Source organism: Alligator mississippiensis, chromosome 7 (assembly GCF_030867095.1).
Source record: "Alligator mississippiensis isolate rAllMis1 chromosome 7, rAllMis1, whole genome shotgun sequence".
Taxonomy (NCBI): domain Eukaryota; kingdom Metazoa; phylum Chordata; order Crocodylia; family Alligatoridae; genus Alligator; species Alligator mississippiensis.
Window position 1 is genome coordinate 19,213,503 of NC_081830.1, and position 22,429 is coordinate 19,235,931.

A 22,429-nucleotide genomic window follows, 5' to 3' on the forward strand; every position below is an offset into this window, starting at 1 on the left:
TAAATGGTTCAATTTCCCCAGGAACATTTTTGGCTTATTTTCACTATCCCCCCCAAGGTTTCACTGTGCAACAAATGGCATTGGTTTTCTTTAAAAAAAAAAAAAGAGGGAGAATTCAGGTTTGGATAAAACAGCTTGTCTTCCACATTGTCACCTGCCCTTTTGGGGCCGGCAGGTCAGCCCAGCGCTGGCAATGCTGGGAATTGCTGTAGGTGGAATCTGTTGGAGAGCGAGTGTCATGGGTCTCTCTCTCTGCGGGCCCATCGGGCACGAGTCCTTGTGAGTCCTCTTCTGCTACGTTTCCATCCCCTCCACTGTGAGAGTTTCATCTCGAGTTGTAGCAGCTTGTTCTTGTAGCCGAGGAGGTCCCGGGGGTGGGAGTCAGGGTGACAGCCCCCATGCGAGCAGGGTGGCAGCGCTGCACGGGCCTTTCGGCAGCACATCTGCCGGTGGGCAAATTCTGCCTCATGCCTCTGCTTGCTGCCATGTGCTAGGGCTGCAGGGGTCTCCGACAGGGAGGATGAAGAGCCCAAGCGGAACTGAATGGAGGATGCTGGCTGCTCCTCTGAGACTTTCTCGGTTTTGCAGTTGGGTGCTGCTTTGCCTTGCCAAGCCTGAGCTGTGGGGTGGAGGCAGTGCCAGGGTGACGTATGTCCTAGAGCAATGCATCCATCCCAAGTTACTCACCACTGGGCAGAGCCTGGACTTCCGCCTTAAGGCTTTCATTCCTGTGTCGCTGTCCTCTCTCCAAAGCTACCGAGCGTCTCCGTTTCAAATCCTGACCAGCTCTCTTCCAAGCTTCAGTATCACGAAAGCAGTCGGCTGTTGCCTTCCTGCCATGTATACTGAGGTCTCTGGAGAGTCTCCCCAGGACCTGCACAGTTGCAGAGAGAGGCATTGCAGTATTTAATATCAGCTTTACGAGGCTCCTGTCGCCTGGCAGTATATGAAAGCCATATTTCTACTGAGTTACTGGGGTTATGGCTTACACTATTAAAGCCCCTTTTCTGTGCCCTGCTGCCCTCCATCCTCCTTTCCGGCTCCGGTTTATCTCCCCTCATTTGTCATCTTTATTAGTTCTTAATCTCCCATCGGCGCGGCGGAGTTAAGAGTGGGATTACGGAGAAGTTTAATTGGATGGTTCTCTGTGGCCCTCGCAACATCAGATTCAATAAAAGTTTATGAAAAGATAAAAATCGCACCGGGTTTTATAGCTCTGGATGGAACAAAAGGGACTGGTGAGGAGAACAAGGTAACTCTTTTTCAACCTCATATAATCTGTGTTCCAACTTGATTAAACAAGGGAGCCAGGATTTGTGTGGGGCTGCGAGTGTGCGAGGAGGAACGTTATCCCCTTTGCCATATGTAAGCAATAAGCGGCCTTCTGCTGTTCATGCTCTCTCTATGATTCTCCCTGACAGGAAGATGAATTGGGCTTAGGCACGCGAGAAAATAACATTTATTTCACACTGAAAATATGCTGAACTCCTACAGAAGTTGACCAGGGAGGTCAGGGCCAGGGGAATAGGAATGGAAAGGGAGGGTGGGGGTAGGAAACTAGAAGCAATGAGATGCATTTGAGACTGGACTTCTTGCTGCTTGCCCTCTGACCACCCCCTCCTTCCCGCTGCATTTGGTGCCTGTGCGGCTCTGCTGGAGCTCAGGGAGTGGGGAAGGAGGACTGCAAAAGGGGGAGAGGCCAATACAAATTGGCAGGAAATGAGAGCCACACGTAAGTGCTCCTCCCCACCTTCCTAGCACGTCCAGCAATCCAGCCCATGGTGGAGGAGGTTTTGCTTCAGCTCATGTGTGGGTCAGTGATTTCAGGAGCGGGAGGCTCCGATTTCGGTCCCCGCTGTGGCTAGGAAGTTGTAACTGGATTATTCCGTTGTTTGGCTTTCACCGTTCGTCTATTTTGCTGCGACTATTTGGTTGAAGCCAAGTCAGATAGCTCAGGTCACCCCAGGCTAATCAGGGGCTTGTGGAGGTAGGTCTCATCTCACCCTTACCTACAGACCTCAGAAAAGCCCAGCTCTTTGCCATGGGAGACACTAAACTCCTTGCCACACTTGGCCCCAGCATTTGGATGGAGCAACTTCCCGTCTCCTCGACCCTGTATCGATCTCTGCAGAGGCAGTTGAAGAGAGATGATTTTGTCCTGTAACCAGAAGCCTTGAACATACATGAAATGATTAGGGGCTTTCAGAGCAGCAACGGGGCATGGCAGGAAGGGTGTATGAGTGGCTGACTTAAGGCTCTGCTACTTCCAAGCAAGGGGTCTGCACTTATGGATCCCATCTCCTGGGCCAGGCACAGACATGATACACTTTTCGCAGCATAAGCGATCAGAAATTGGTCTACACCTGTAAAAGAACAGAAATTTGACATACCAAACCTGTCTATACCTGTAATGGAGCAGAAGTTTGGCATGTGTAGACTGGTTTAAAAATGGGGGAACTCAGTCTGAGACTTGTCCCCTCCACCAAAGGACAAATGTGTCTTCTGTTTGCTATCAATCTAAACTATGCCTCTTACAGAAAAACCAGGCAACTTAGACCAATTCAGTCTCAGGCAAATGCAAAACACCAAGGCTAGGTACAGACATTCAAAAAGCCTATCTCCCAAGACAGAAATATTCTGCAATCTGGGGGATGCTTGGCCAGTTAAATGTAGCATTGCAGCCCAAACAAATCCGTGCTGTTTATTCCAGGACTGTGCACTTAAATGTCACCCTGCCTGCACAATTGCTCACAGTCCTTGCCGGCAGAAGCTGTTCAAATTGTGCTTTGGACATTGTGGGGCAAAGAGCGTAGGGGGACAGAAAATAGCCGGAGCTTCAGAAGAATAAAAGGCAGGGGAAAAGATCAAAGAAAAGGGCTGTAGGGGTTCAGGTGATAAACAGGTTGGATAGTGAGAAACGGCCTCAGCACCTCAGTGGTGCAAGTGGTGAACAACCCAGCTGAACAGGAGAGAGCAAAGAGTGTTGTTCTGCTCTAACGTTTCTTTCGAGAGGAGGGAAGCAGGCTGGTGGTTGGAGGGCAAGTTGGATGCAGCACATTTTGCACTGAAGCAGGAAGAGCGGGTTGGAAAACAAGACAAATAAATGTTTTTGGGCAGCTTTTTTCTCCTGTCCCTTTTTAAGGAAAAATGTTGATTTTAATGCAGAATGAGTTCTTTGTTCATTTAATTTCCCATCTCTTTTTCCTGGGACAAAGTGCAGACATAATGGGGAAATAGGTGAACACATGGGGGGAAAGAAAAAGCCAGGGAAATGGGGGGGGGTGGGGGGGGGAATGCATATCATAAAGTAAACCATGGACCCCCAGGCCTTAAAAGCGTGAGCTGTTGTATCCTGTATTAAAGCCCTTTGGGATAGACTCCTAGCTTTGCAGACTGGGCGTGGAAGAGAGCCTGTGCCATGCTGAACGCAGCATTTGGGCTCCACAAGGCAGGATTGAACTGGGAGGCCAATGAAGCACCCGGCATCCTAGTGGAACGAAGCTCAGAGTAACAGCGACGTGTTGTGGAAGTGGATGCGGTCACACCTCAGCACCTGCTGCTACTTGCATGCTGTAAAAGCCCCCATGGGTTTATTTTGTTCTTCTCTTGCAGCAAGGAACATCGAAAAGCCATGCAAAAGCTCGGGGCGTGCAATGGCCTCCCCCACCCAAGGCAGTGGAGCAGTGCTGTTTTACATCAGCTTATGTTCTCACCCTCCAGTTTTTCTGGCTTGGAAGATATGCACAGCCTGTTCCCTGGGGGTTTCTTCTCTCACCTGCAAACCTGCTACACAGCTCCTGCCAAATGTACTTCCTGAGCAGACCCGCTTTCCCAGCCCGACCTCGTAGAGCTGTTAAATATGGAACGCGAGCTCTGAAAGCAATAACGGGCAAACTGGAGACAATTAGAGAGAGAGAAATCCCTTCCCTGGATTAGAGGCAACGTCTATTCAGTACCAACTGTGCTGGGGGAGAGTACAGTAAGGAAAGGGGCATTGTCAAGTCATTTTAGGCCTGGAATATAGATTTTGTAAGAAGTGTTTGACAAAACCTAATGGGCCAGTTACTGCTGCACGCACTCACCGCTTACACAGGCAAAATTCCCGCCGGCATCTAAGAGGGGCTGTGCTTGATTGAAAGCTACAGAGCCTGGCACAGTTGGAAAATGCTCTTCAATGAAAATAGGCTTTCAGTGTGTGTATTTAGATTTTCTTTGCAGGTTGAAGGGGGTGCTTTTGTGCTTATGGCCCTGCAAATCCAGTAGCACGGGAGGTCACTCCAGGTACTTGCAGATGTTACGCTTAGATTGACTTAGCTAGGGTTAGGTCAGTCTGAGTGCCAATCTGTACAGGTGTTTGGGGAGGTTGGATCAGGCCAAAAATGGCCAGCCCAATCTAACTTTGTTCACATGAGGAGGTGAACCAAGTTAGATCAGGAACTTGTAAACCCAATCTACCAAATGTCTGTAAATGTTCAAAGCAAAGCTCCCAGGCTGGGAAAGCCCAGCCACTTGTCCCAGCTCTGGGGCTGCATTTTTCCTACCCCACCCTAACCCTGACCAGGCTATTTTTAAGGCCGCAACCCTTCGCGTCCCCCCCCCCCCCCCCCCCCCCCCCCCGACAGACAACCCTTACTGTGGAGCCTCCTGGAACTGCCAACAACCCCAGGATCCTCTAGTCCTGCTCCCTGAGCCCACTTGCCCCTCTCCCCACCTTAATTTACTTAGACAGGTTCCTGGCATGGCTCCTAGCACTGCTGAACATCTGCATAAGTAGGGGACCCAATCTGTGACCACATGGCTTTAAGTAAGCCGCATGCTCATAAATTGGGTCCCGTAAACTTCTGCACGCGCCCTCTGTTTGCACCATCTAAGCTGACGATGCAAACAAATGGCACCAATTGGCAATAATGGGATTCAGCTCAGGCTGTCTTAGGGAAACTGGCCTTGTGTCCAGTCTTGCCTTTGTCCTCATGCACAGGTGCTTCGCAGGGTGCATATCTGCCCTGCAGCTGAATTGTTCCCTTCAAGCCTTTCTGCATGGCTGTGGTGACCATGAAGCAGTTTTCCAATTTGCCAGGAGAAATGCCCCTAGCATAGAGCAGTACCTTGACTCACCTGAGTTTCCCAGCCCTCCTTGCAGAGAGAGAAGGGAGGGAGGGCACAGGTTTCACAGGTTTCATAGTCTGCTTCTTGCGGTCCCTGCAGCTTGTGCACTGAACCAGTCACGTTCAGCTCTGTTTAGCATCCTAGAGCAGGCAAGGCTTTGGATGCTTGACTTCAGTAGAAATTGGGGTGGCTCATTAGCTCGCAGGCTCAGCCCCTTTATAATACAAGGTGCTGCAAATAGCACAGGAGAGGATTTGCTTTTAGGTGAATGGGGGGAAATCCTGGTCTTATTCAAACCGACGATAAAACTCCCAGTGGAGACAGAATTTTCACCTGTGCCGTTTGTCTTAAGAGCATCCCTTTGTGTGTAGGGTCAGTCTCACTCCCAGTCCTAGTCGCCTCTGTCACTTGATCTGCACACCGGAAGGAACTGGGCAGCCGTCCTCACAATGCCCGTGGAGTTTTTTATCCCTGCTGTAAGGCAGAGTCACCTCCTTACATTAAGAATCCAGCTTGAAAGAGAAGAGGGTGGGAGCCTGAGTAAATGAGGAGATGCTTATCTGCTTTTTCTGCAGTGCTGGCCTCTGCACTTAGAGCTTATGTGGTAATGGGCTGTTTCTGGGGAAAAAAAATAGAACCGCTCCCCTCCTCTGACCCTGACAGCTCCTTGCAAGCAGCCAAAGCAGTGATTCAAAAGTAAATTCATGCCTTATTGTGCTTAATACAAACATCAGAAGAAGCTGGGCATTGCCAGAGTGGGTCAGACCTACTCCAAATTAGCTAGAACAGCAGAAGATGCCACAAGCGACTCGGGGAGTTCCTGGAGAGGAGACAAGAGCTGTTCAAGGCATTTTCGGCAAGGTGGTTTTTTGTTGATAATATTTCCTAGGAACGTGTCAGTTTTGATGAGATTTTTTTCAAAGGCGAAAAAGTTGAGGCAAACTGTTTGAGCTCCCTCCTCCTGTTAATATTGCAACATTTTGTTTGGTTAATACAGATATATTTCTTTGTGGCTTTCTTGCCCACTCATTTCATTTTGAGTTTTATATTAATATAAGTTAACATGAATCTCTTATACTATCCTGCGCTATAGTCTATTCAATAAATGTATGTTATAGTCTAAAGTTTGGATATTACCCCAATGATCATATCCGTCCTTTCAAGTCATTCCCCCAGCACCTTGTATTAGAAAGGGGCTGAGCCTGCAAACTAATGAGCCACCCCAAAAGACTTTTTCTTTTGATGCTAAATGGAGAAAAATAGTCAGAATTTCCTGGAAATTGGAAATGTGGTTTTCTGACATGGTCTAGATGAAGAAACTGGATAGACTTGCTTGCGCACTCAGCTGGGAATTGGGGTACTTGGGTGCTAGCCCTAGCTATACCGTTCAACTTGAAGCAAATTGCTTTATGTCTATTCAGTTGGTAAGTTAGTTCCTCCTAGGCAGGACCATGCCTTGTGTTCCTCATGATTAGTCACTGATATTGCTGGAGTATCTAGGCAATACCATAATGCTAGTAATAAGAAATGTCTGTTTTCTGTGGTCCCTGCCAGTTGGTACTTGGATACCTGAGTGGAGTAATCCAGACAGTGGAAGCGGCTGTCTCAAAGTCCAGAGTTGATGTATGAGAAGACTTCTGGTGCAAGCAAGGAGCACTTTCTGGAGGAGCTGTGGTGAGCCACTGTTCGCCTGACATTAATGGTCACAGAACTGACAGGGTCCTGGGAGGCCTGTGATTGCATCTACTGCATGGCCTGTTGCTCCTCTGAGATGCAGGGGGGAGTAGAGGAGAGGACTAGTTAATGAGTATTCAGTCTTTCCTGCATCTTGGGCTCTGATGAGAGTTCACAACGTAAGCAAAGCTGGGTGCAGTAACATATGGATGGAGGCCTTCGCTGCTGTGACTGGCAGGGTACATCTGGACATGCAATGAATACAAACCATGTCGTGCCAGAGTCTATTGCTCTTGGGCGCCGCATTTGAACATGCATCCAGGACTGCAGCATATTGAGTTGGTCGGAGCAGCCCTGGCTGGCAGGGAGCCTGGGGCTGCTCTGACCCAGCTCAGTGTGCTGCAAAGAGGCTGGCTGGGGCATGAGGGTGCTGCAGCGCAGGACTAGCCAGCAGACGGTCCCTGCACTGAATCAGCCTCATGCCCCAGCCAGCCGGGTTGGCGTCTACATGTGCGTTGCTACAAGTACTAACCTGCTGCAGAGTTTATTAGTTTCCTGTAGCCTAATAGGGTTGCATGTGTAGACACCAAGATGCTTACTCTGGATCTAATTGGGCAACTCTGCAGTAAACATCTCATGTAGCTGTGCCCACAGCGTGCTTCAGCAGGTGTGCTGCATTGTGTCTTATGTCCCACAAGGCCAGTAGAAGAAAATGCTGCAGCTTCAAAGAGGCTTTCCTTTCCCTTCGTAAGCCAGTTTCCTGGGTCTGTGTGTATCCAGCGGTGATAGGATGCTAGTTCTCTGAAGGATGCAGTGGTCCAGGAAGGGTCTTAGAGCTGTCATAGCAACTGGAAGAGTTCCTGGGTCCATTTCTCTGCAGTATTTGTGGGGGTTCAGAACAAAGCCCAGCTAAGCCAGTGGAGCTGCACTCGATCAAAACCAGCATGAGCAAGACTGGGATCAACTTTTGTGCATGTCAAAGTGACCGGATGTCGTCGAGAGATGAATTCGTTGCTGGTGAATCGCTAATGAAATGGTAGGAGTCCACAGAGCGACCTGGGGCTGGTGGTTTGATCTCAGAGACAGGCAGAGAGCTGTTTGAAATGCTTTCCATGGGTTTGTTTTGAAGTGGTTTCAATTTGTCCCATCCCAAGCTGCTGGGGAGGGAAGCTCTTACAAATCAGGCTCCCAGAGGAGACCAGAGTTTTTTGGCTGCTTGGTTGCTGAAATCTGCTGCGATGCAGGGGGATGCTGCCCCTCCCATGCAGGCATAGACACACGCACATGCATACGCACACTCACGTGCTGTATTCCAGATGGTATAGTACTTGCAGAGCTGCTCAAAGGCTTTGTTGAAAGCTCAGAGAGCAGTTTGGTGCTTTGCACAGCATCCTCCTTCACTGTGGTAGTGGGAGACTGTTACAGGCAAGGGGATGGAAAAGAGGATGGCTTGTGCTGTGATACAGCTGGGGCTTCTCTCTTGATAAAGAGGCTAGATTGTCAGAGGCATTTAGGCACCTAGTGAGGCTTATAAATGTGCCTTGAAAAGTTACATGTCTAACTGCCTTTGCAAATCTGTCCTTAAGAGGCTCAGGAGTTTAAAAGGTTCTTGGCAGACAAACTTGCACTGCTGGCTGTGCTGCCAGGGATAAGGTTTCAACTTCCACGGCGTAACAAGGGCCTTTAAGCTTTAGGAAAGCCCATGAATGGGGCAGGGCTACAAGTTTAGGACACACAAAGGGATGGAAGTGACATGGGTACCACAGAGGGCCACTCTTCCCTGTGATGATTCAGCTAAGCTTGGCCTACGCTATGAACTTCTACTAGCACAGCTCTAAGTATGAGGGATGTGGAAAGGTGAGATCCCCAGTGACGTAGCTGTGGTTTTGCTGCATATAGTTATACTGGCAGACCTGGTATGGGATGAGAGAGAGGATGAATTTACTGCATCAGTGCAAAACACAGCTTTCCTGGGGTACTTCCATCCCTTCCAGGAGCTCTTTGTGGGTATGCCTAATGCATGCCTAATGCAAACTTCATTTCCAACTGTTGCCCTTTCTCACGTCTCCCTCTCCCATTACAGCCTGAGTGAGCAAGAGAGAAAAACGTGCAAAAGGGGAGTGGAGATTAAAAAAAAAAAAAAAAATGTGAAGGAGGGTGGAAAGAAGGCTCTTTTCATCTGTATAATAGCCTATTTCTGACAAGGAGCCTCTGTTCTCTTCCACTGCAAAAGCTTTTAAGAGCCCTGAAAAGGACAGGCAATTACAGGAAGGTTAGGTGCACCTGATTGGATGTTGTTACAAATCACTCATTGTCGTACCAGGCGCCTCGGAAAGAGGCCATCGGGGACTGATTGCCATTTAAGATAAGTGATTTTTGTTTAGAGTGGATGAGCAGATGCAGATCTGGAAAGAAGCTCTGAGCCCTGGCATTACCGAGGCAACTGTGGTTGGTCTTCTTTCTTGCCAAGGTTTGGGCAGGGGATGGGTGCTGAGATCACAGTTAATGTCTGTGCCTGCTTTTCCTCCTGCCTGCCCTTGCTCTTTCAAGAGCAGAGTGCATGAACTGCATGTTCTCTGCCATGTGCTAATGGTGCATTAGAAGCTCATGAAGAGGATTTAGACGCAAGTCTTTGCGGTTGACAGTGACATGAAGGTCGATAGTCGGGTATATTCCAAGCCTCATTGGAGGGGAAGTTAGCACATAGCCAAAAGAAATCTAAAGGGCAAACCTAGGAACATGCTAATGAATTTGCCTATAGTTAAAGAGCAGTCAACAGTTGGGCTTGGGACAGACATTCAAAAAGCCTGAGCCTGAAGTGATTCCATCTTTGCTGGTTAGTCTAACCTGGCTAGGCTGACTCACTTTGTAACTGCACAGACATCCCAGAAATGCAGGCACATGCCTGCAGTAGCTCAGGCTAGAAGCCAGGGGGTGCTAGAGCAGCCCTCCCTTCCCTTCCACAGGGCTGAGCTGATGAGGGCGTGGCCAGGTTCTGGCATTATTAGGGAGGGGTTCTCCCCCTTCCTTGATAACAGAGCATTTATCACCCATCAGAAAACAAACAGCCTCTCTCACTAGTTCAGACTCTTAAACATCGAAGGAATTTACCAGCTGAGCTTTGATTAGCTCCAAAAAGCCCTAAGCAGACACTGCTGTCTGCCACAGCACTGATGTAGCCAGCATGTGGTCTGCTAGCTAATGCTGAGGTGTCTGTAAGGCAGAGGGGATGGGGGATTCCTGCTTAGCAGGGAGTGGGGTGGGGAGGGGGGAAGCAGGAGGAAACCAGGCAGATGTTGCTGTGCCTTCAAGTCTCTGCCAGAGCTGCAGCCAGGGAGCAGAGGGGAGGGATGGGAGGCTGGGGGAGTCTGATTTAATTTAAACCAGCAAGGGGTCTGGGACAGCCATTGCATACACTGGTTTGAGCCAAATCCACTAAGTCCAATACCATATGCAATCAGGTTTATCTTAAACTGGTTTCAGACATTTTCAGACTGGTGCATGTGAACTGAAAATCTGTTCTATTACAGGTTTAAACCAGGTTCTTATCACTTAAACCGGTTTATGTGTAATGTCTGTCCCTAGCCCCAGTGTCTAGTCCCCCAGAGATACCTAGGAAGCCCTGCTAACGAGGCGCTGGTATAACCATCCTATGTACAACACAAGCCAGCCCTGGACTGCTTCTCTTCACCTACTGAATTTCTGACTGTATAGGGCCCTCCATCCATCTTAGGCAGCAGTTGCTGTTTATCTGCTGCCTGCCAGTATCTAATGAGCTCTCGGGGCAATGCACCTTGCTGCTGCAATGTTTACTGGGTCCCTTTTGAGAGCACAAGGTGCCATCTGTGCACTGCTAAGGGATACCTGTGAGGAGATGGGAGCAATCGGGTGAAGGGGGACAGGTAGGTTGCTGCCAAGCTGGATGGGTTGGTGTGCAATGAAAGAACAGGAAAAGGTATCTTGTGGTTAAGGCACTAAGCCTGGGTCCTAAGAGAGCTTAGTCTGCTCCCTGGCTTTGCCATATATTTCCTCTGTAACCTCAGGCCAGTCATTTAATTTCTCTTCAGTCCCTGGTGGTAAAATTTCCCTACTTCACAGGTGGCCTCTCACATAAAAACTCTCTGAAAAAAAATCTCTGCTAGGCGCTTCAAGGCAAGACAGACAAGTGCTTCTGCAGAAAAAGGAGGGAGATCTGGGAGATTTTGTCCAACCTGGGGTCCTCACTAGACCCTGCCCCATCAGACTTGAGCATAGGATCATAGGGGAGAAATATTTCCAACATCTACCAGGAGCAGACGAGCTCTTAGAGCCTGACAGCCACAAATAAACAAAGCTGGGAAATGTCTTAATGTGGAATAAATTGGAGGGTTAGATTAAACTGGAAAGTTAAAGCAATTTGTCGTGCATTTGCTTCAAAGAGGGAAAAGCCACATTAATTTTCAATTAAACTCATTTTGATGGCAACAATTGCTATCAATTTCTGCTAATAGCTGATTGCACGAGAAGTTAAATCAAGCCGCAGGGCCTGCAGAAGGGGTTAGGCATCTACTTGCGAATTGCACACCCATTGCCGGGTCCCCATTTCTTCCGATCTCGTTGACCGTGTGTTTTTTTTTTTTTTTTTTTTTTTTTTTTTTATTCAGGCGGAGTGAAACCCCGGGTCAGTGTTTATGCTGTGGTTCCAGATACGTTCTCCCTAGAGCTGCTGTTTATTTTAATATATCACATACCAGGCTCACCAAATAGATCAGGAGTCATATCATATGGTGTGCCATGGAGTCTCCTACTTCTTGTAGACTGGACTTCACCTTAATGGGAATGTTGTCATTCAGACTTCCACTTCCATTAATTTTCTGGTCTAGGTCTAGCCCTACCTCTCCTGCCCTCCATAACCCATTGACTAGGCCCCATTTCCTTCTGTCCTCTTGTTGATTGTAGCCTTATGCAGAGTTTAGATTAGGGAGTCAGCCCTAATAGGATGGCTTGGATAGGGATGCTGCCTCAGGCAGGGGACTGGACTAGATGACCACTGGAGATCCCTTCCAGCCTCACTTCACTATGATTTTATGATTCATTTTATTCCTAACCTCTAACATCTCTTTGGCATCTTTTTGGTAGCTGTTTTTTAATGACCCCTGCTTGGGCCATCAGCAGGCTGAAACATTAGATATTCACCCCTAAAAGCTTGAATCGCTGCCTCTTAAACCGAAGGAGTTCCTCCTTTACTTGAAACAATTAGAAGCTCTTATCTCTTAGGTGGAACAGGCATTAGATGGGGACAAGTACCTTCACACTGCTTTTTCAGGTTGCACTGATGTAAAGTAACATGTGGAAAATATCAAGGTACTTCTTGCTTTTCATGCAACTTCTTAGCTGGGAAGAAAAAGGGCTCAGCAGCTTACAACACCTTACAGCTTCCAAAGGACCCCTACCCTGCCAAATGTTATGTGCAACAGTTTGGGGTCAGGAGCCATCTGTATTTGTGAACACGGGAGGGTGCTCATGGAGGAAAATGCAAGTGATAGAGCATTTTCGTTTTGGTGGAAGAGCGGGAGCCTTAAAGAATATTATAAGAAGATTTTGCTCCTGGCTTAATTTCGCAAACAGGTGATGTTACATGTAGATTGTTAATGCCTTTGCACTGTCATGTTATTAGTATTAGCGTCTGTGCTTCTGTAGCTTCAAAAAGCCTCATTGAGGGCTCAGGGCCCCACTGCCCTAAAGGTTAAGTCCAACAGGTAGCATGAAGGACAGTTTTGGTACCTAAAAAGCCTACAAATTTGGGGCTCTGCTCCAAATCCTAAAGCATGGGTGTATGCACACCAAGTTGAACCAAGAGGATTATATTCTTAGCTGTTAAACTAAGCATGGGCAAAGGAGTTTGCAGGTTTGGGGCCATAGTAGTTCACAGTACCCAATAGGTGGATGGGAAAGGTGAGGAAGCAGTGAGAGGAGTTTGGTTTGGCATAGATTAGTTGTGACCTATTCCCTATTAATTATAATGAAAACAAATGGTTTGGTATTATTGGGGAAGGGGGGGTGACAGGGGGATTCTTTCTCTAAAATTAATTCCATTTTATTGTTAATGAAACCTACAGGCTAAACAGCGATGCAGCTGAAACAATTCCTTGGAGAGGGGAACTGTGGGGTGGAGCGCATACCCTGTGCCTCTGGTAGGTTTATTTTTGGCTCATCTTAATGTGCTTGAAAGCCACAGCAATATTGCAAAAAGCCTCAGCCATAGGATAACTTAATTAAACTTTACTTATGAGAGTTAAATATTCATTATTTGGCTTCAATTACTGCCTTTGCTGTTTTCCCCAACTTCTTTTCACATGTGCTAATTAGTCTAATGGCTGCTTCTCACTATGACCTTGTTTCTGTTAAAAAGGAATGTGCGACACTATTATTTGTATTGTCTTGGGCTTAGCTGCACAGAGACTTTCACACAAGGGTGTGAATTGACTCGGCACTAGCTCCCAGGGTGGACACTTAAGGCGTATCTACACATGCACCTTAATGCGCAGTAGCCTGTTTTACTGCGCATTAAAGTGTCCCGTAAAAACCTGTATGATGACGCTAATGCGTAGTTAAATAGGCTACCGTGCAGTGCATTTAGCATCACTTAAAATCCCTGCACGTTTGTTACTGCGTGTTAAGGCAGCCTAACGTGCATTTGTTTAGTACCTTGCATTGGAGGCACTAAATTTAATGTGCATTAGTAAAAATGCCTTAATGCATGTGTAGATGCGCCCCAAGAGCCAGATTCTATTGCACCTGTTAGGTGCTGATGTGCCATCTTGCCTAGGTCCCTGAAAAACTAATGCATCTACTTCTGTTGTGTGCCAGTGCCGTTATCCTAGCCTTAAGACTAAGTCACAAGCCGCAGCAGGGCAGTAATGGCTCGTCAGGGTCTTGAGCAGGGTAGAATAGGATCACACTTAGGGTGCCTAAGTTCACTTAGGCATCTAATAAGCAGAACAGTGCCTGGTCCTTTATGGAGCACGGAGGACCAGGCCTCCCATGTGCTAGGTACAAATGTCTGGTACGAAGCAGTCCTTCCCCACAGAGCTCACAGTCTGAACACCCCAGGAAAGGGAAGGGATGCATAGAGTGCAGTACTGAAGGCTACAGAGCTGGTCAGTCTCCAAGTTTCTGATACCCAGGCCAGTGCCCTAAATGCTGCATCATGCTGCCTTGCTAAGAAGCATCAAATAGTCTTTGTTTTTTGATCCCTTTCCCCTCCTTTGTGTGCGGCAGCCCCGTTCGGATGCCTGCTGAATTCTGCCTTTTTCTTTCACACTCTTGCACTCGCTCTCTTCTGCAAGATCCAAGCCCACTTGTACCACGTTGGAGAATTAATGATGTGTATTTGAAAACCATTTGGCAGCCAAATTGCAACAAAGAAAGAGAGGAAATAACTGTGCAGCTCCCAGCGATGACACGACACAGAACAGCGCGAGGTTTGCTGGCAGCAAAAGCCTTTTTGACAGAATTTTTTGAGGCGTCTGCAGGAGGCTCTTTGAGAGAGACATTTAGCTACCATGGGATAAACACTTAGAGGAAAAACAAATCCCCTGGAAGGCTTGTTTCAATGCACTGCATTTCCGCCCTTCTCTCTAAGCCCCAGACACCGTGATGAGAATTGTTTTTACAGTGAAACCCAGAGCTGCATTTCCAAATGAGTTGAAAGGAGTGAAATGCCTAAGTTCAGTAAGAGATGGGTGGCTCTAGCTACTTTACCCTCCTCTGAACATCCAGGCCTAGAGCTTCATTATTCTGTTCATTGAAGAAATGGCATTGCTTAGCAGTTAAGGCAGGCTAGAATGGGGTAGAGGAAGGATGACTTAGCCACGGCTAGCATGCCAACCTGGGTGAGGTGCGTAGAGGCACTCGGTTCATGTTCACCTGCTGCTGTGAAGTGGCAAACACCTGAAACTGCCCTGTGTCCAGCAGCTCCTCTTGAGAAAGAAGAAAATGATAGCTTGAGACTCAGATTTAATTCCCATTAATGTGGCCGCTTCACTCAGGAGCTCTGACCTCTTGCAGAAGTTGCCTCTTGTTAGGCCTCAGTTGCCCCAGTTGTCACCCAGGGTGAAGAAAAAATTGTTTGCTAAAAGTTTTTTCGAATGACCGGAACAAAAAGTCTTTGGGCCAGATGGAAAGATTTGAGGGATGGGAGAGATCGTTTCCATTGACCATGTTCAGACGTATCGAAAAACTCCTCTACGGTTAAGTTACTTGATTTTGTTTTAACAAATGCTCAGAATGCTTCTCTCTGCCCGCTTTGTTCCCGTGGAGAGAGAAAACTTCTTTCCCCAACCAGCTTTATCGTGGGACGTTTCAGTAGGTACCTCCCTCCCAGGGATACTGTGACATGTTTGCAGAGCAGTTGAAGATCCCCCGAGGAAGCATCCAGCAGTATCCATGTGACGCGAAGATCCCATGCAAGGAACAGCAGATCCCAGCTGAGAAATAATGGGGTTTGGTGTGTTTTTTCTCTTGCGATTCAAATCTCAGCCCTTCGGTCCACGTCTGTTCCTTTTGTTTTTGATGTGAATGACGTTAGCTCCTTAGCTTTCCTTGAACCATTTATGCCAGGTGCATTTCTTTTCCCCGTAAGCTGAGAAAGGACAGGCACACCTAGCTCACACTTTTTGCCCCATCCCTAAACTCCTGTCCTCCTCAGCGTCCTGGTTCTCATGCCACTCGTTCCCTGAAGATCCACATCTCTATGCAGCCTTTCTAAATAACTAAAGGAAGCCACAGCCAGGGCCAAAGTGATGAATTGCAGCATTTGGAAAGTCTTTTTATCACCTTGGCGCACATGTGCTTGGGCTGCATACGAACCATGAGCACGTATGAGGAATGAGGGAGACAGGGTTAGGGTGGGAAAACGGCTCTCTCTGCCTTCCTCTTTCCCAGAAGCTTTGGATGCTGTGGTCCAGCGCTTTAAGAAGCACATGCAAGCAATTGAGAACACAAGGTATATCCTAGGTGTGTGTGGCAGTATGACATATTTTCAAGGATGCTTGTTCTTTCCCAGTTTAGGGCCTGGTGTTGCATTGCTTATGAGTTCACCAAACTTTAATCATTTGGCTTGGACCTTCCCATGCCGGGTCTCTGCCTTAGGTTGATTTTTTTTTTTCTTTTTTAACTTCTAAAAAACTAGAAGATAAAAATCCTGGGTTCACTTCAGCTATCAGCTAAGGCCGGGATTTTACTCGGAAGCAGTTTCCAGAAGTAGGAGGCTGAAATATTGGTCTGCTGTCACCAAGAAGTTCCCTCTGGGCTCAGAATTTAGACAACACACCAGACTAACTTAGCCGTAGCCTTAACGAGCTTTCTGACTAGAGGATCCGAAAGCTGCCTGCATGTGGCTGGTAAATAGGGGCACCGAGCAGGGCACAGAGAGGAGCACCTGGACCCATGCTGGCAGGAAGCAAGCAGTCCTGTTTGCTTGCTAGCTGCCCAGGAGTCGGCCCCTGAGTTCTCCTAACATATCTCTAATGAACTGCTTTCTCCGCTTGTTCTTGCTCGACTTGATCTGAACAGGCAGCCCAGCAGATTTGTATCAATAAGAAGCAATCAGGACCCGCCGTAATGCTACCAATCAATATATAATTGTATCAGGGTTGGTCTATTACCGCAGGCCTCTTCTTGCTGATTGCGGTGGAGGTGCTTTGATTTGAACAATTGTTTGCTTGGGCAGCTGGGATCCAGGATAGAGCATCCGCTGTAATGCAGTAAACAGAGCTGGAGCCAGGACAGAGGTCCAACACTGCTGGGATCCCTCTTGAACAGGATTGGGGATGGGGCAAAGCTATGAATGTGCAGACCTTGCATGCACAGCAGAGGCCTTGAACGGAAGTAGGGGTGTGAAGCAGAATTGCCGTGCTGCAAAGAGACCCCCCACCAGCCCTCCCAGGGAGTTGTGAGTGAGCATGTTGAGGGGCTGGGGGAGAAGTTTCTGTAATTCACAGTTGCAGGAGAATTAAGGACTGCTTCAACCCATTGAACAGGCCAGCTGACGGATTGCGCACCACCAATTTAAAATGATCCAACCTTAAGCACCACCCGCAAATTTTTGTCATATAAAGTAATTATAATAAATCTGTTAACGCGTACCACTGACAGAGGTTGTCTGCGTACCGCTGGTGCTACCCATACCACAGATTGGGAGCTGCTGGAATAGGCTATAGGCAACTCTTGGTACTTGGGCAATGTCTGCCAAGAAGAGTAAGATGCCAGGGAAGGATGGAGACCATAAAAAGGGCTTGTCCTGTTTGCTTCTTCCCTTGGAGATTTTTTGGCTCTCCTGGGTCACCCCAAGTCCCTCTAGGGCAAAATGGGGGTTAAGCATTCCACAGGGCAATGCGGCAATGAATTTTCTTCCATTGACAAGGCTTTAACCGCGAAGTGGTACCTTTTCATCAAAGAGCTGCTGGTTGCCATATAAAGAGAGAGATCCTTAGGAGGCCCCAGGGGACAGAAGTGCCTGGAGAACCCGTCCACAGCCCTGGGCTAGCGAGGAGATGTGGCCCTCCAGGGAAAACCTGCTTCTGGGGCTAATAATACATCCACCCATTTACTCACCATGGCTGGAATCCATCGCGCCCTCCCATAAATATGCCAGCAGGGGACAAACAACGGGGAGAGGGAAAAATGATACCGAACTTACATGAGCAACTAGGGAAAATGCAGCAGCAACTCCAAGGGCTGCTTTAATAGGCGCAATATATTTCTGGAGCTGGAGTTTTAGAGGTGGGCGGGGAATGCCGGAGAAGCAAAGTGGGAATATTACAACACTTAGGACGTGTGATTTCCAAATGTTCTCTGCAGGCTGCATTTAAAGAACAGGCGTGTGTTCAGTGGACAGCCGTGCCGTGGCCCCGTGGTGGTGGGCTAGGACCCAATCCTGTGGATTGCTCTTGCACTTGTCTGAGCAGAAAGACCAGAAAGTCCCTTCTTGTGCCTCCCCAGGTGTGGCCCGGAGAGGTCAGAAGTGAGGTGCCTTGGTGTTGTCTTCGCAGGGCAGCTGCCCATGCTTTACTTGCTGTGTCAGCACATGGAAAATTTCAGTCTCCCCTGTGGGGAAGCCAGCGCATGAGAAAATGAGGCATCGCGGCCTGGGAGAACATGTGGGGAAGAGGGAGAGCTCTTGGTGGGAGGAGAAAATGGAGAGTGAAACCAGCAATAATCTTAGCTGCCTTCTCTTGGTTTGTGATATGACCCCTAAGTCCTTGAAGATGGTCATAGTCCTGCTGCTGCATTCACAGAATCGTTACCCTTACCTCTCTTTCCCTGCTTTTTGGAGTCATGCAAGGGGAAGGAAAATGAAGCCTATTGAAGGACCCCAGAAGTAGAAGGACCTTTCAAGTCCTGGGTGCAGGCTCTTTAGTCTGTTCCTCTTTTCAGCCTGGAGGCTGAGCAATGAGCTGTCGGGTGTGGGAGCACAGACAGGCAGAGCGGGGGGGAGCGTGGGGATCAAGTGTGGAAGTGTTAAGTGCTACTCGGGGAATACAGAAGCACATGGTGAGCCAACTGCAAGATGTTTTTCTCCTGCAAGTGGGTCAGAAGAGCTCTGTTGAATAGGGACCTTAGCATCAATTTTAATTGCTCAACATGTGCCAGGGTGCACAGTCTGTTATCTCATCTGCTTTGAACTGCAGTTTATTTAAGGTTTCTAGGCCCACTGCAGTTACTCCTGATCTCCCCGAAGAACAAAGATATTCCTCCAGTCAGGTTGTATCGGATACCGTGCTTGCCAAGGGAGCAGATACCAGCAGGTTGCTGAAATAATACTGTGTCTCTACTGCTGCCAGGGGCACTCGGCAACTGTCACTATATTGCCCGTGGGAAGAGGCAAACCCTATGTTAAGGAAGGCCTGCCTGACTCTGGAATCAATCCCATTCCCATCACCATGACATCTGGCCTGTTGTGATTTTGGATCTGCCTTGCGAAGCCAGAGCTTAAACGTTGCTTAGATGTCATGGGCATGAGGTCTTTTTTCGGTCACTTGGCCAGAATAAAGGGGGGCTGTCAAGTGGTTGCCAAAGTCTCTTGAAACTCAGTCATTGTAGACTGGAGAGTGTTTTTGCTTTCACTTCCCTACTGGAGCCCCAGCCACCGATAGACTTCAGATCCAGACTGGAAGCAATGCTTTCCTGTCAGTTGGCTGGGTGAGCTGCTTGAACTGGAGATCTGGGAGTCAAGGTCTGTGCCGTCTATGCTCAGAGCAGTCCCAGGAGCCGGAAGCACAGTTGGGAAAAGGCCCAGATAAAATAGCTGTTGCATGCTAACCCTGCGTGTGGACATTTATTCTGTGCTAGGACTGCCTGTTTGTGCTTTAGGTTAACCCACCCATTCAGCTGTTGTGGGATATGCAATATAACCCCACTAAGCTGGCATGCTTTTGAAATTCAGTCCCTAGCTATTTTGCAGCGCATGCGCCGTCTAGGTGAAAGCAGGCTGGATATAGTATCAGCCTACTACTGTCTTTTAACCTTTGTCATCTGCCCATCTCATGTTCCTGTGCTGGCTACCCACGTGCAGTTGGGGCTTCCTTTTCCCAGCTGCCAGAAGCTGTGCAATTAAATCTAGGCTTCTTGGATCCCTGGCTGGGGAGAGAGAGGGTGTGGGGAGGTATCTTAGCTCTGCTAGAAGACATGATTACTTACCACGTCAGCCACGTTCATCAGCTTGCCAAGCATCGTGAAAACCTCGGCGTATGAAATTAGCTTGATTCTGTAAAATAGTTACATCGCGACGCTGTCAGGAAATCAATAGCGTACTGTAATTATGCCCATAAATATGCTGAAAAAGCAGGATGGGTCAAAGGGAAATGAGGCTGGGGGGGTGGGGAAGGGGTGTGGCAGGCATTGCCACTGGGCCCGAGTGAAGATGACTCACTTTGCTCATCTATTATACAGCAGGCTCCAGGAGAAAAGTGATCCACGTGGCAGCTCCCAGCCAAGCCTCAGTGCTGGGGTTTGAGTTTCCTCCTCCTTGTGGCAGAGAGGGATGCTGGGGGTAGCAAATGTATTTGCCCAGATCCTTTCTATGGTGCTAGGAGAACTCTTCTTACAAAGAGGTGGCAGCCTCTGTAGCAGCCCACTCCTTGCTAGGGTTCTGCTGTAAGGAGGACAACTGAAGGAGCCATCAGCAATGCTAAAGTGCCTAGGAAAGAGGCTGCATGCACGGCCTGGCGCCTTCTCTGTTTGCACCGGCGGTACGGGCAGCACACTTATAACACTGCGGGTGGAAGAGCAATGGTGAAACACGAGCCTAGCGGAAAAGTGATGCCTCTGAATCCCTCAAAGAATAACCAGGGATTATTCCACCCAAGGCTTTATATGGCATTTCTAGTCCCTGGGAAATCTTGGAGAACCGCTCTGACATAGCTGCAGGGTCCCTACGGGGCACTGCTTCACAAGGCAGTCACTGGAAGATGTTTGACCTGAATGTTGCCGTTTTGAAACGGACTCTGTTAAACAGCCAGTAAACCCAGCTGGGGAGATAGCATAGCACAGAGCCTCAGCAAATCTGTAAAGGGGGCACGGTGCTGCAGCTAACAGCAGTCAGAGGGGACAGGCCTTGGGCATGAAGGCAGTTTCAGCAGCAGAATAAGCCAAGGCAAAGCAGCAAAGGAGGCTTGATCAGTCACGCAAGCTCCTTCGGGCAAATAAAACCCACAGGCCCTTGGAGATCCCTAAAGCTTTCTTTGCTTTCCATATGGAAACGTTCATGAGAGCAGACATGGTTTTGTACATGTTCCCTCCTGCATCTCATCACTTGACGTGACATCACGAAGAGCAAGCTGGCCACTTGCCTTGTGGAGGAACAGAGAGAGAGAGGGGAGTCCTGGGGATGCTGGCCCTGTGTTGAGTTCAGAGTATATCTCTTCTGGTGAGGGATAAAACAGATCCTTCTCCCAGGTAGACAGCATCTGGGACCTGCTCCAGGTGAGCTCTGAATTCCAGTCCTGGCTCTTTCTCTTTCATACCCTTTGCTTTTTACACAATACAAATAACGTGAAGACACCACATGGGGAAAAAAACCTTATCCAAATGATCACTTTTATTGAATATAGCCAAGCATGCCACCTCTCAATCCTATTAGCAAAATTTAGAACACAGCAAGCACCACTATTTGAGTCACAAATTATTTAAAGGGATATCTTCTTCCTTATACTCTGTATTCTCCCCTTTAATGTTAAAGAGCCTTACAGGAAAAATTACAAACGCATTAGTGTCCAAACAACTCTCACTAAATACACGCCATCCTGCAAATTAAGTCTGAGCTGTTTTACGACTTCAGTCTTGCCAACTTTCATGTTTTTATTGCACATCTCTCAGTCCCAGGGCTTTGAGTTGTCTGTTTTCATGAGACTGCACTCTCCTGTTTTTAAAGTAAGCTTCTAGCCCTGATCGTTTCATAAAAAGTTTGAAGATGAGACCTGAATTTACCAAAAAGCCAAAGGAAAAAGTTTAAAAAGTCTCTCCAGTTGTGAATTTTTTTCCCCCCACTTTCAGGACAATTATTAAAGGCATCTTGTGACTTTTGGGGACCCGACTCATGATTTTTGAATGTCTGTGGTTGGCAAAGCTATGGCCTGTCTAGATAATGTCTTGTAGGCCTCTTAACACCTCTGGGCAGTGGTTGGGAACAGCTGGGTGGAGGGAGCTTTACAAATAGAAGATGGTTTAGAAAAATGGTGAGAGGCAGAGACAGGAGAGCTATGATCTCCAAAATGGTTCGCCTTCTCTCCTTATCTATCACGTTAAGTAGAAACAATTGTATTCTGTACAGAAATCGCCTGCCTGTCATCACCTATTAAGGCCATTTATAAGATGTCTCAAAATATTGAGGCTGATGTTTGTTGGCATTAATATTGCCATTAATATTAATCTCCCCGGGAACACCAGAGTCATGTTAATAGTATTTCCTGCAGGCTCCACAGTTCACTTCCCAACTGCATATTTCCAGACCTTGTCCCATAAACTTAATTTCAAGATTTTTTTTCCCCCTGCTTTTTAACAGTTTATTGATTGTGCAGAGCTACAGTTTTTATTCACTGGATAGATGGTGCTGCAGGAAGCAATGCTAAACCCTCAGGACCTCAGTTCCATTTTCCTTCATTCTTGCTTTACAGAGGCATTCGGCTAGCATGGCAGCAGGTGCTGTTGGTGGTGGTATTTCATTATTGCTATTGTAATTATCATCATTATGGTTGTTGCTGCTGCTGTAGTAGTAGTAGGAGCCCCATTCATTGATCAGACCTCATTGTGCTAGGGGCTGTACAAACACAGAAGAAACTAGAGTGTCCTTGTCCCGAGCAGCTTGTCACCTGGAATCGAAAAACCTTAATAGACCAGGGGTTTCACATGCACCCAGGGCCACAGCCTGCCTTCATTTGCATCCGTTGAATTCTGCAAGGATGGACTGGCTCCCACTATGGTGCTCTGGGCAGTCAGAATAGCAAAAGATGTGATCGATCAGGCCTGAGGGACACTGGCAGAGTTATGGGCTCAGGTGTCCAGGTCTGGAAAAGCAAGGAGGAACGTGAAGCAGGTCGGGGTCCTCTGATACAGCTGCGGGGGGGAACGTGGGAGCAGTGGCTGGGTTTGCGGCTGTAGCAGCCAAGCA

The 22,429-nt window shown here is 48.0% G+C and overlaps 1 long non-coding RNA gene across 6 annotated transcripts in view; it reads left to right on the forward strand.

Moving 5' to 3' along the window:
• Positions 1-22,429, forward strand: part of LOC102557835 (uncharacterized) — a 159,692-nt gene that overhangs the window by 45,109 nt on the left and 92,154 nt on the right. For 4 of the 6 annotated variants that reach the window (XR_009463380.1, XR_009463379.1, XR_009463381.1 and 1 more), the window contains exon 4: positions 12,879-12,953. The exons of the other annotated variants lie outside the window; for them this stretch is intronic. This is a non-coding gene — a long non-coding RNA (uncharacterized LOC102557835). The remainder of the gene's footprint in view (positions 1-12,878; positions 12,954-22,429) is intronic. 6 annotated transcript variants of the gene reach the window in all.